Source organism: Neltuma alba, unplaced genomic scaffold (genome assembly GCF_004799145.2).
Source record: "Neltuma alba isolate B1F8T4 unplaced genomic scaffold, ASM479914v2 tig00005036_pilon, whole genome shotgun sequence".
NCBI classification, from domain to species: Eukaryota; Viridiplantae; Streptophyta; class Magnoliopsida; order Fabales; family Fabaceae; genus Neltuma; species Neltuma alba.
This window is the reverse complement of record NW_021633954.1, coordinates 14,082-22,677: the sequence shown is the minus strand read 5'-3', so window position 1 is coordinate 22,677 and position 8,596 is coordinate 14,082. Positions and strand designations below refer to the sequence as shown.

At 32.6% G+C, this 8,596-nt stretch overlaps 1 long non-coding RNA gene across 1 annotated transcript; it reads left to right on the top strand.

The window, feature by feature from the left end:
* Window positions 1–1,716: 1,716 nt before the first annotated feature.
* On the top strand, window positions 1,717–2,188 carry LOC114746515 (uncharacterized). The gene is made up of 3 exons (XR_003740289.1): window positions 1,717–1,941; window positions 2,028–2,092; window positions 2,177–2,188. It is a non-coding gene; the product is annotated as an uncharacterized LOC114746515 (long non-coding RNA).
* The last annotated feature ends 6,408 nt before the right edge of the window (window positions 2,189–8,596 follow it).

The window sequence follows — 8,596 nt, the reverse complement described above, 5'->3', positions numbered from 1 at the left end:
AGAAAAAGCATGAAGCCAAGATCAAAAGTTTGGGAGCATTTCACCAAATTTATGAATGAAAAAGGTGAAATTGGAGGTAAGTGCAATTATTGTGGAAATGATCTTGCATGTGATCCAAAAGCTAATGGAACCACTGCACTTAACAACCATATGAATTCTTGTAAATTGAAGCCCCCTCCCGAAGAATTTGCACAATCTCTTTTGAACTTTAATGTAGAAGATGACAAAATAGGTCTTGCAAATTGGAAATTTGATCAAGATGCTATTAGAAAAGCCTTGTCATGCATGACAATTACTAATGAATTACCTTTCAAGTATGTTGGTGGGAGTGGGTTTAAGCAATTTATGTATATTGCTCAACCTAAATTTAAAATTCTATCAAGATGGACTATTGCTCGTGACTGTTTTGGAATTTATATTGAGGAAAAAGTTAAATTTAAAGATTATTTGTTGCATAAAAGGCAAAGGGTCTGCCTCACCACTGATACTTGGACTTCCATTCAAAGAATTAATTACATGTGCATTATTGCTCATTTCATAGATGATGCATGGACATTGAGAAAGAGGATTTTGAATTTCATTCCAATTTCTAGTCATAAAGGAAAAGATATTGGAATAGAAATGGAAAAATATCTACTTGAATGGGGAATTGAAAGGGTGCTCACAATTACTGTGGATAATGCCAGTTCTAATGATGTCATGGTTCAATATTTAGAAGAAAAAATTGTGAATTGGGGCCACTCAATTATGAAATGTCAATTCTTACATATGAGATGTGTTGCACACATAATTAATTTGATTGTTACTAATGGGTTGAAGGAAATAGGGAGTTCAGTGAAAAAGGTTAGAGAAGCTGTCCATTTTATTAGGCAATCACCCCTTCAAATGAAAAAGTTCAAAGAGAGTTGTGAGGATGAAAAGATTCAAAGTAAACAGATTTTATGCTTAGATGTCCCAATTAGGTGGAACTCTACCTATTTGATGTTAGAGACTGCTCAAAAATTTGAGGCAGCCTTTAAAAGATTTGAGTATAAAGATCCTTATTTTTTATTTGACTTGAAGATGGGGAGGGGTTGCCTGAGTCTGAAAATTGGAAGAATGTTAGGAGGATGATCATGATGTTGGGTCATTTTTATGAGCTTACTGTGCAGATTTCTGGGTCTTTATTTGTGACATCTAATACCTTTTTCCGTGGAATTTACAAGCTATATCGTTTTTTGGATGAATGGACAAAATGTGATGTTTAGGAATTGGCTTCCATGGCAAACAGAATTAAAGAGAAATTTGATAAGTATTGGGGAGATCCTATGAAGATGAACTAGCTTCTTTATATTGCTGTTGTTCTTGATCCCCGGTATAAATTAGATTGGGTGCAATTTGCCTTATGTAAAATGCACACAAGTGCAATTGGTACAAGTTTGGGGATGCATATTAAAGAAATGTTAATTTCTTTATATAATGAATATAAACACACTTTTTCCCCCTTAACCCAATCCCAAAGGGAGCTAGTGCATATCACACAAGATGATTGTCATAAAGATGATGACCCTTCTGTAAAAGTCAGAAAATTGCTTGATATTGAGGAACAAGAGTTCGTGAATGAGCATCTTGGTGGAAAAACTAGCAGAACTGAGGTTGATAGATATCTGAATGAAGAAATTGAGGTTAATAAAGAAGATTTTGATATTTTAGGTTGGTGAAAGCTAAATGGCCCTAGATTTCCTATTCTTTCTCTACCAGCTAGAGATGTTTTGGCTATCCCAATTTCCACAGTTGCATCAGAGTCTACATTTAGCACTGGAGGACGAGTTCTAGATTCATTTAGGAGCTCTTTAACTCCTAAAGCTGTGCAATCTCTAATTTGTGCTCAAGACTGGCTTGGACACTCAATTCAATATGTCGTAGAAGAAGGGAATGATGATATTCAAAAGATAGAACTTGGTAATATTTTACTTTTACTTCATAATATTATAATGCTTGATTTATTGTAATATATGAAGTCTGATTTTGTTTTTTTGTGTGTGTAGATTTGCAAAAAATTGCATTGGAGGCAACTGTTGATATATTGTAAATGCCAGGAAAAAATACTTAAGTAAACAAATCTTGTGCTTTGTTTTTTTTCTAGCTCTAAAGTTGTGCGCTCCCTAATTTTCTTATTTTTTTTGTTTAATTGTAGTTGTTGGTGGCAAGTTGCATGCAAGGAATTGGGCACAAGGATTAGCTGGAATTAGTTGTAATTTTAAATTTCACATGTTATGCTATTGGTACTTGGTTGGTTTGTTTGGATTTTAACTATATTTGGATTTTTTTGGCTAGTAGTTTATATGTTCTTATAGATTGATGCTTGAAAGAGGTTGATTATTATTTATTCTATTATTATGTATTTATGTTTTAAATTTGATATGTAACTAACATATAAAAAATGGGAAATGGAGGACCTCGAAAATTTGAGATGCAAGTAGCAATTCAAATTGGAGACAAATATTTTAATGGGCCATTTGGTGCTTGCAAAAATCGTTTGGTGTCATAGCAGGCCAAAACCGAACTAGGAGAGATAATAATATGTTAATGGGATATATCCAAAAAAAAAACCGAAAATGGTTCCAACATCTTTGGGCCATAATAGTATTGAAGGGGCCCAATAACCGAATTATGCCCCTAACCCAACCAAAATATTTTTGGTTATTTCGGTTCGGTTATATTACTGAATTCGGTTTCGGTTCAGTGTTATTTTTATCCTATGTTTGATTATTTGGTTATTTCGGTTATTTGTATTAACCGAACCGAATAACCGAATACTCACCCTTACTTGACATTCTTTGAAAAAATTCCAATAAGATTCATAGCTCCCTATTATGTCTTTCTTTTGAACTTGATTAGTGGAAAAAAGGATTGGTCTATGATCAAAGGCTGCAGTGGTAGGAGTATTGACAAAGAAGAAGGGGAAAGGCTAGAGTCAAGAGATGTTGCGGAGTGCCAAGTCTAATCTCCATAACTTTGTTTTCACCTTTCATATTTGTTAGTGCAAGACACGCAAAAATATAACACACTACCTTTGTGCACTGGTAGGGTTATTTTATTTAACTTTGAATTACTAAAAGCCAAGTTTCATCCTAAAAAACCAAATTTATTTATTAAAGAGTTCTTTTCCGAAACATAAAGTTCAATCCTGCCTAAGGAATGAGATTTTCTGAAAGAAAAAAATTCAAACTTTTGGAATGAATTTTCAATGAAGCATGTCCAGTAGTTCAAGTACTTAATTTAACCATTTTTTTCTCCAAAATTGGTACAATTATCTGAAGACTCGGGCTTGCGTACTACGCTTGAATCCATTCTCTTTCTTTTTAATCAAAGGTTGAATTGGGTGGTTATAAAATCAGAATGAGAAAATGATGAGAAATGTAATTTATTCTTAACTAAATAAAAATGTAAATAACCTCAGAATATACAGTAAGAGTAGGAGAGAATATCATTGGTATATGGCGTGGGTAGGAAGGACGAGAAATAATGAACACAATAGTAGATTTATATTAATTCAACCAAACCCACGACAGCCTACGTTCAGTTTCCAAGAACGTCCAGAGACTATATTTTCAAGATTTATTTTGGGCTCTTTGACGCCTCAATACAATCCCTCAAATATAATTCAGGTACCTGGGAACCTCAATTCTTTAGGTCTGATCTGGTACTACAATCACCTTTTTTAACTTCACGTAAGGTAAGAACTCTTTTCAGAATAATAAAATGAAGCACAAATATCTTCTCTTACAGAAGAGATTATGATAACACTTAATCTAAGTTTTGGAACTCTTCTCTCTTTCTAATAAGTAGTGCAATGCACTAAATACAATTTGAGAGCATTGGCAATGAAGCTTAATAATGATTGCAACAGTTTCTCTTCAGAACTTTAGGGTTCTCATTCTTTTCTTTTCACTTTCTCCAATGTTGATTTTAAAATTTGTGGACTTTAAAGTCCATTTTAATTGAGTCAAGTTTTATCTTTTGAGCATCAAGCTTGATTTCAATAGTAGTTTGAAGAATGTTAATTTTTATTTTTATTTATTATATTTTACCAATATTCATAATTTATTTTTTTGCTTTTTCATTATTGTTTGGGTTAATGTAATCTTTGGTATCTTAAATTTGCCCTTATTTTGATTTTAACCGATCAAATTTCAAACCATAGATTTTAATTCTTCAAAATACAAAATGGTCTAAATTTTTATTAGATTATAGAGACCAATGTTTTAAATAAAAAGAAATTTGAGGGACCAAAGCTATGATTTAAAATTTATTAAGAGACCAAAACCAAAATAAAAGTAAATTACAGGATCAAAGTTTCTATTAACCTTTATTTTTTTATTACTTTTATTTGTGAAATGATGCATTTTGCCAAATATTTTAGGAAAAAAGGCCCCAAAAAAACCATGAAAATAGTAAATTCTAAAAAAGACTCTTAACACTTGCAAATGACAAAAAATGAGGGACAACTAGAATAGGAATTATAACAATATGGGGAAATTAAAAAAAAACAATCTAATAGTTTGGGAAGGGGGGATAAAACACATAGCAAAGGCACGTTTGTTGGGTAATCTCTCACCCATTGTGCTCCATTTTGTCTCAACTTTTGACCTATTTCTGCCGTAATATTTTTGGTGTGAGGGGAGTGATCATAAGGGCGGACTATCTTGGTTGTCGGAGAGGAGAAGAGATTGCATGAGAAGGTTCCATTTTTGAGGGGAGAAGGAGCCAAGGTTGCTAGAAAGCATGGACAGTTATGGTGGGGGGGGGGGGGGGGAAGACTATGGGAAAGGCGTGGAAGGAGCTGCCTGAGAAAAACAAAATCACTATCTTAATGTCCAATTGTCATTTTATGTATGAAAATCAGTTACTGCCATGGTCATATTGGTTTTTTTTTTTTTAAAAGGCCAATAGAAAGTTGTTATTCCCTATTGAACCGTTGTTAAATTTAATATGTTCATGTTCCAGTTGCTGTGTAAATTTTTAAATTAGAAAGTTGGTAAAATATAGTGAGAAGTTGTTATTGTTCGCTCAATTTTCGGTATTTGATGTAGACAATAGTTTTCTCTAAATTGCCAAGTGTTGATGTTTTAAAGAGCGACTTGTTAATCTTTATTCAAAAGTTATCAAAATCTATCATGATCTTATCATTTCCAGCTCAATTCTATGCATTTGGCAGTAACAATAGTTTTTTAAATATTGCTAAGTATTGATATTTTAAAAAGCAAGTTGTTAATTTTTATTTGAAAATTGTCAAAAGTTAGAGTGTCTGGTGAAATTTCCCCAATAAATTTAACAACACCTTTTTTTGACAGGGAGCATTCCAAGCAACATTATTCCATCTAAGGCAGCCTCTTGCAATTTGGACCACGATTCCAAAATCCGAAACAAGCCCTTCATCTTCGTACAACATTACACGAACTAATGCAGATCGCATATGTATTATTACCCATAGCTTTGATAAAATTTCAATTTAATTTGTTTTTTATATTTATTTATTTTTTTTAAGGCCTATTTGCCTTAGAAGAGGGTAGAGGAGAGACGGAAGGATGGGTTGGGAATGGTGGGGAGGTTTAAACCTTACATTGTTTGGTTTGGTTAAAAAAAAAAGAAGAAGAGAATGATATTTAATAATTCCTTGTTTGGTTTAAGAGAGGGAGAGAAGGAATAGTAATAATCAATTTATTATTTTACCCTTATATATTAATTTATATTTTTATTTATATATTATATAAATTAATTTACATCTCAATTCAAATTATATAACTTAATAAAAATTTAGTCATATCATGTTAATATATGCATTAAAATATTAGTACAGTAATTTTTTATTCTAACTGATATAATAATATATTTTAAATAATTAAATTAACAAATTTTATATGCTCTAAAAAATGAACTTTTTGTTCTCTTTTGGCTATGTTTTTTTTTCAGCTTTAAAATATATTTTAATTAATAAAATAATATATTTATAAAAAATAATTAATTTTATAATATTATAATTGTTATTAAAATAATTTTTTATTTTTATTATAATATATTTTTAATTATGATAATTTATTTTTTTAGTTTTTTACTTATGATAATATATTTTTATTTGAAATAAATATTATAATAATTTATTTTATGGGTATTAATAGAATATTAAAAAAAAGGAAAATAACAACAAAATACCATGTGAATTTCAAAAAGACAAATAAGTCACATGAATAAGCAAAATGACAAATAGGGCACTGGATACAAATCTGGAATTCAAATTTTTGGCCAAAAGATCGAATTGTCCTGATGAGTGAGGTAAAAAGAAGTGAAACTGATGAGAAAATAAACATAGCAATCGATTGAGCATCAAGTGAAGAAGGAAAGAAGAATGCTGGAACAACACATTAAAGCTGACAAGAGGTAAGTTTAAGTCAGTAGTCTTTGGCAATGGTATAATCTTACTCCTCCGCATCACCATTTTGTTGGAATTGCTGATTTAATAGATTTTAGTTGTGGGCAAGAGGGTTTGTAGCAAGAGAGAGAGTGAACATGTCGCATTACGTGATGGTGGGGTTTAGGTAGTTCTTTTTTGTGGCTGCTTTATGGCGCAATGGTGGGGACAGGTGTGTTGGAGATAAGGTTTTATACTTTATATTGAGTATTTGGAATGACGTAGCGGAAATAAAAAAAGGTGGCAAGCAATTACGTAGGCGTGAAGTTTGCGTTCAGGTGGTGAACGTTGTTAAAATCAATAATGGAGTTGTGAAACCCTATAATAAAGTTGCGAATAGAAGAAAAGTTTCTCTGTGTGTGTGTGTTTTGGGTGTCACGTACGTTGATGGAAACTAATTCACAGAGAAGTTAATTTTTTTTATTTAATGTTGTTTGCTGCAGGTTGGCAAGTAGTGATGTCTTGTAACATTGTATCAACATCTTCAAAAAGACTTGCTTGTTATTTTCACGTAGATGGAAAGTTTGTAGAAAATGGCGATGGTGAAGTTAAATACTGTGGTGGGATTGTCAGAGTAAGAATAATAAATGAGGGTACAAAACTTGAAGATTTGAGGGCAATGATAGGAGAATGGTTCAGCATAGATTGTCATGGCTGTGATATTAAATACACTTTGAGTTTTGATGAGAGGGTATTAGTAGATCTTATAGATGATGGTGAAGTTGATAATCTATTTGAATATAATGACCGTAATGCACATATTTATATAGCACATAAAGGTAATGACAGTGGAGGAAGGAATGGGTTATCCAGAAACGTAAGTGAGAAATTTTTTTGTGTTATGAAAGTTGATAATTGGTGTAATATTGTAGTAAATCTCTTAACAACAGTGGTAATTATAAATGCAAGATTTCAAGAATGGTGGGACTGTCAGAACAGAGTGATGAGCCTACGTTAGAGGGAAATGCTTTGGAAAGTACAAGTTATGGAGGCAGTGAAAGACTTAATGTAAGCATGCCATATGGAATAGTGAGTGCACCTAAACCTTTGCCGGAGATGAATTCTTTGAAAGAGAAGGAATTGTTGTTAGGACAGAACCAGACTTTTGCAAATGCAGAAGATTTCAAGAAGAAAGTACATAAGTTTAGTATTGCAAACAAGTTTGAGTACAAGTATGTAAAAAATTGTAGGAAAAAAATGTATGTGAAATGTAGTGTTGAAGGTTGTCCATGGAAGATAAGTGCAAGAGTGGGTAGAAAGAGTACTCCCTTTTTACGTGTGGCAACATTCATAAATGAGCATTTTCATAATGCTCAAGACAATCTTTGTGTGGAACATTGTGGTTCAGCTAGCTTGACATCATCAATCATCATTGATGAGGTAAATGATCACATAGACAAACATCCAAATGATATAAGGAAGACTTTGGAAAGAGATTATGGTGTGAAGTTGACATATAAACAAGCATACAGGGCAAAGCAAAAAGCTTTAGAGGACATACATGGCAGGTCTAACCAGTCTTATATGCTTATTCCATGGATATGTGAACAGTTGAAGGAAACATATAACAAAACCGTGGCCAAAGGGGTGGGTAACACTAATAACACATTTGAGCGTGCATTCATAGCATATGGGTGTTGTATAGAAGGCTTTATAGCTGGTGCTAGACATGCACTATACATTGATGGATGTCATTTAAGTGGACCGTATAAGAGGACGTTACTGTCGGCGTCTACTTATGATGCTGACAATGAACTATTACCTTTTGCGATTGCTATTGTAAAGGGAGAAACACTTGAGGATTGGACATGGTTCTTATACATGATTAAGGAGATAGTTGGGTCGATGGAATTGACAATTGTGTCAAATCAACACAATGCAATAATAGGTGCCGTGCACGCAATATTTGGTGGTGAGAGGCATGCATATTGTTACAGACATGTTAAGAAAAACTTTAGTGCACAAATGATTAAATTAAATAGAGGAAAGAGGAAGACTAGTGGGAAAGCAAGGGAGGAGGGACTGCAATACCTAGATGCCATTACATATGCAAGGCTTGACACCGAGTTTGATGGTGTAATGGATAACATGAGAAAGTTCAATCCACAATTATTTAAGTAGCTGCTTAATCATGGTGATGTTGAA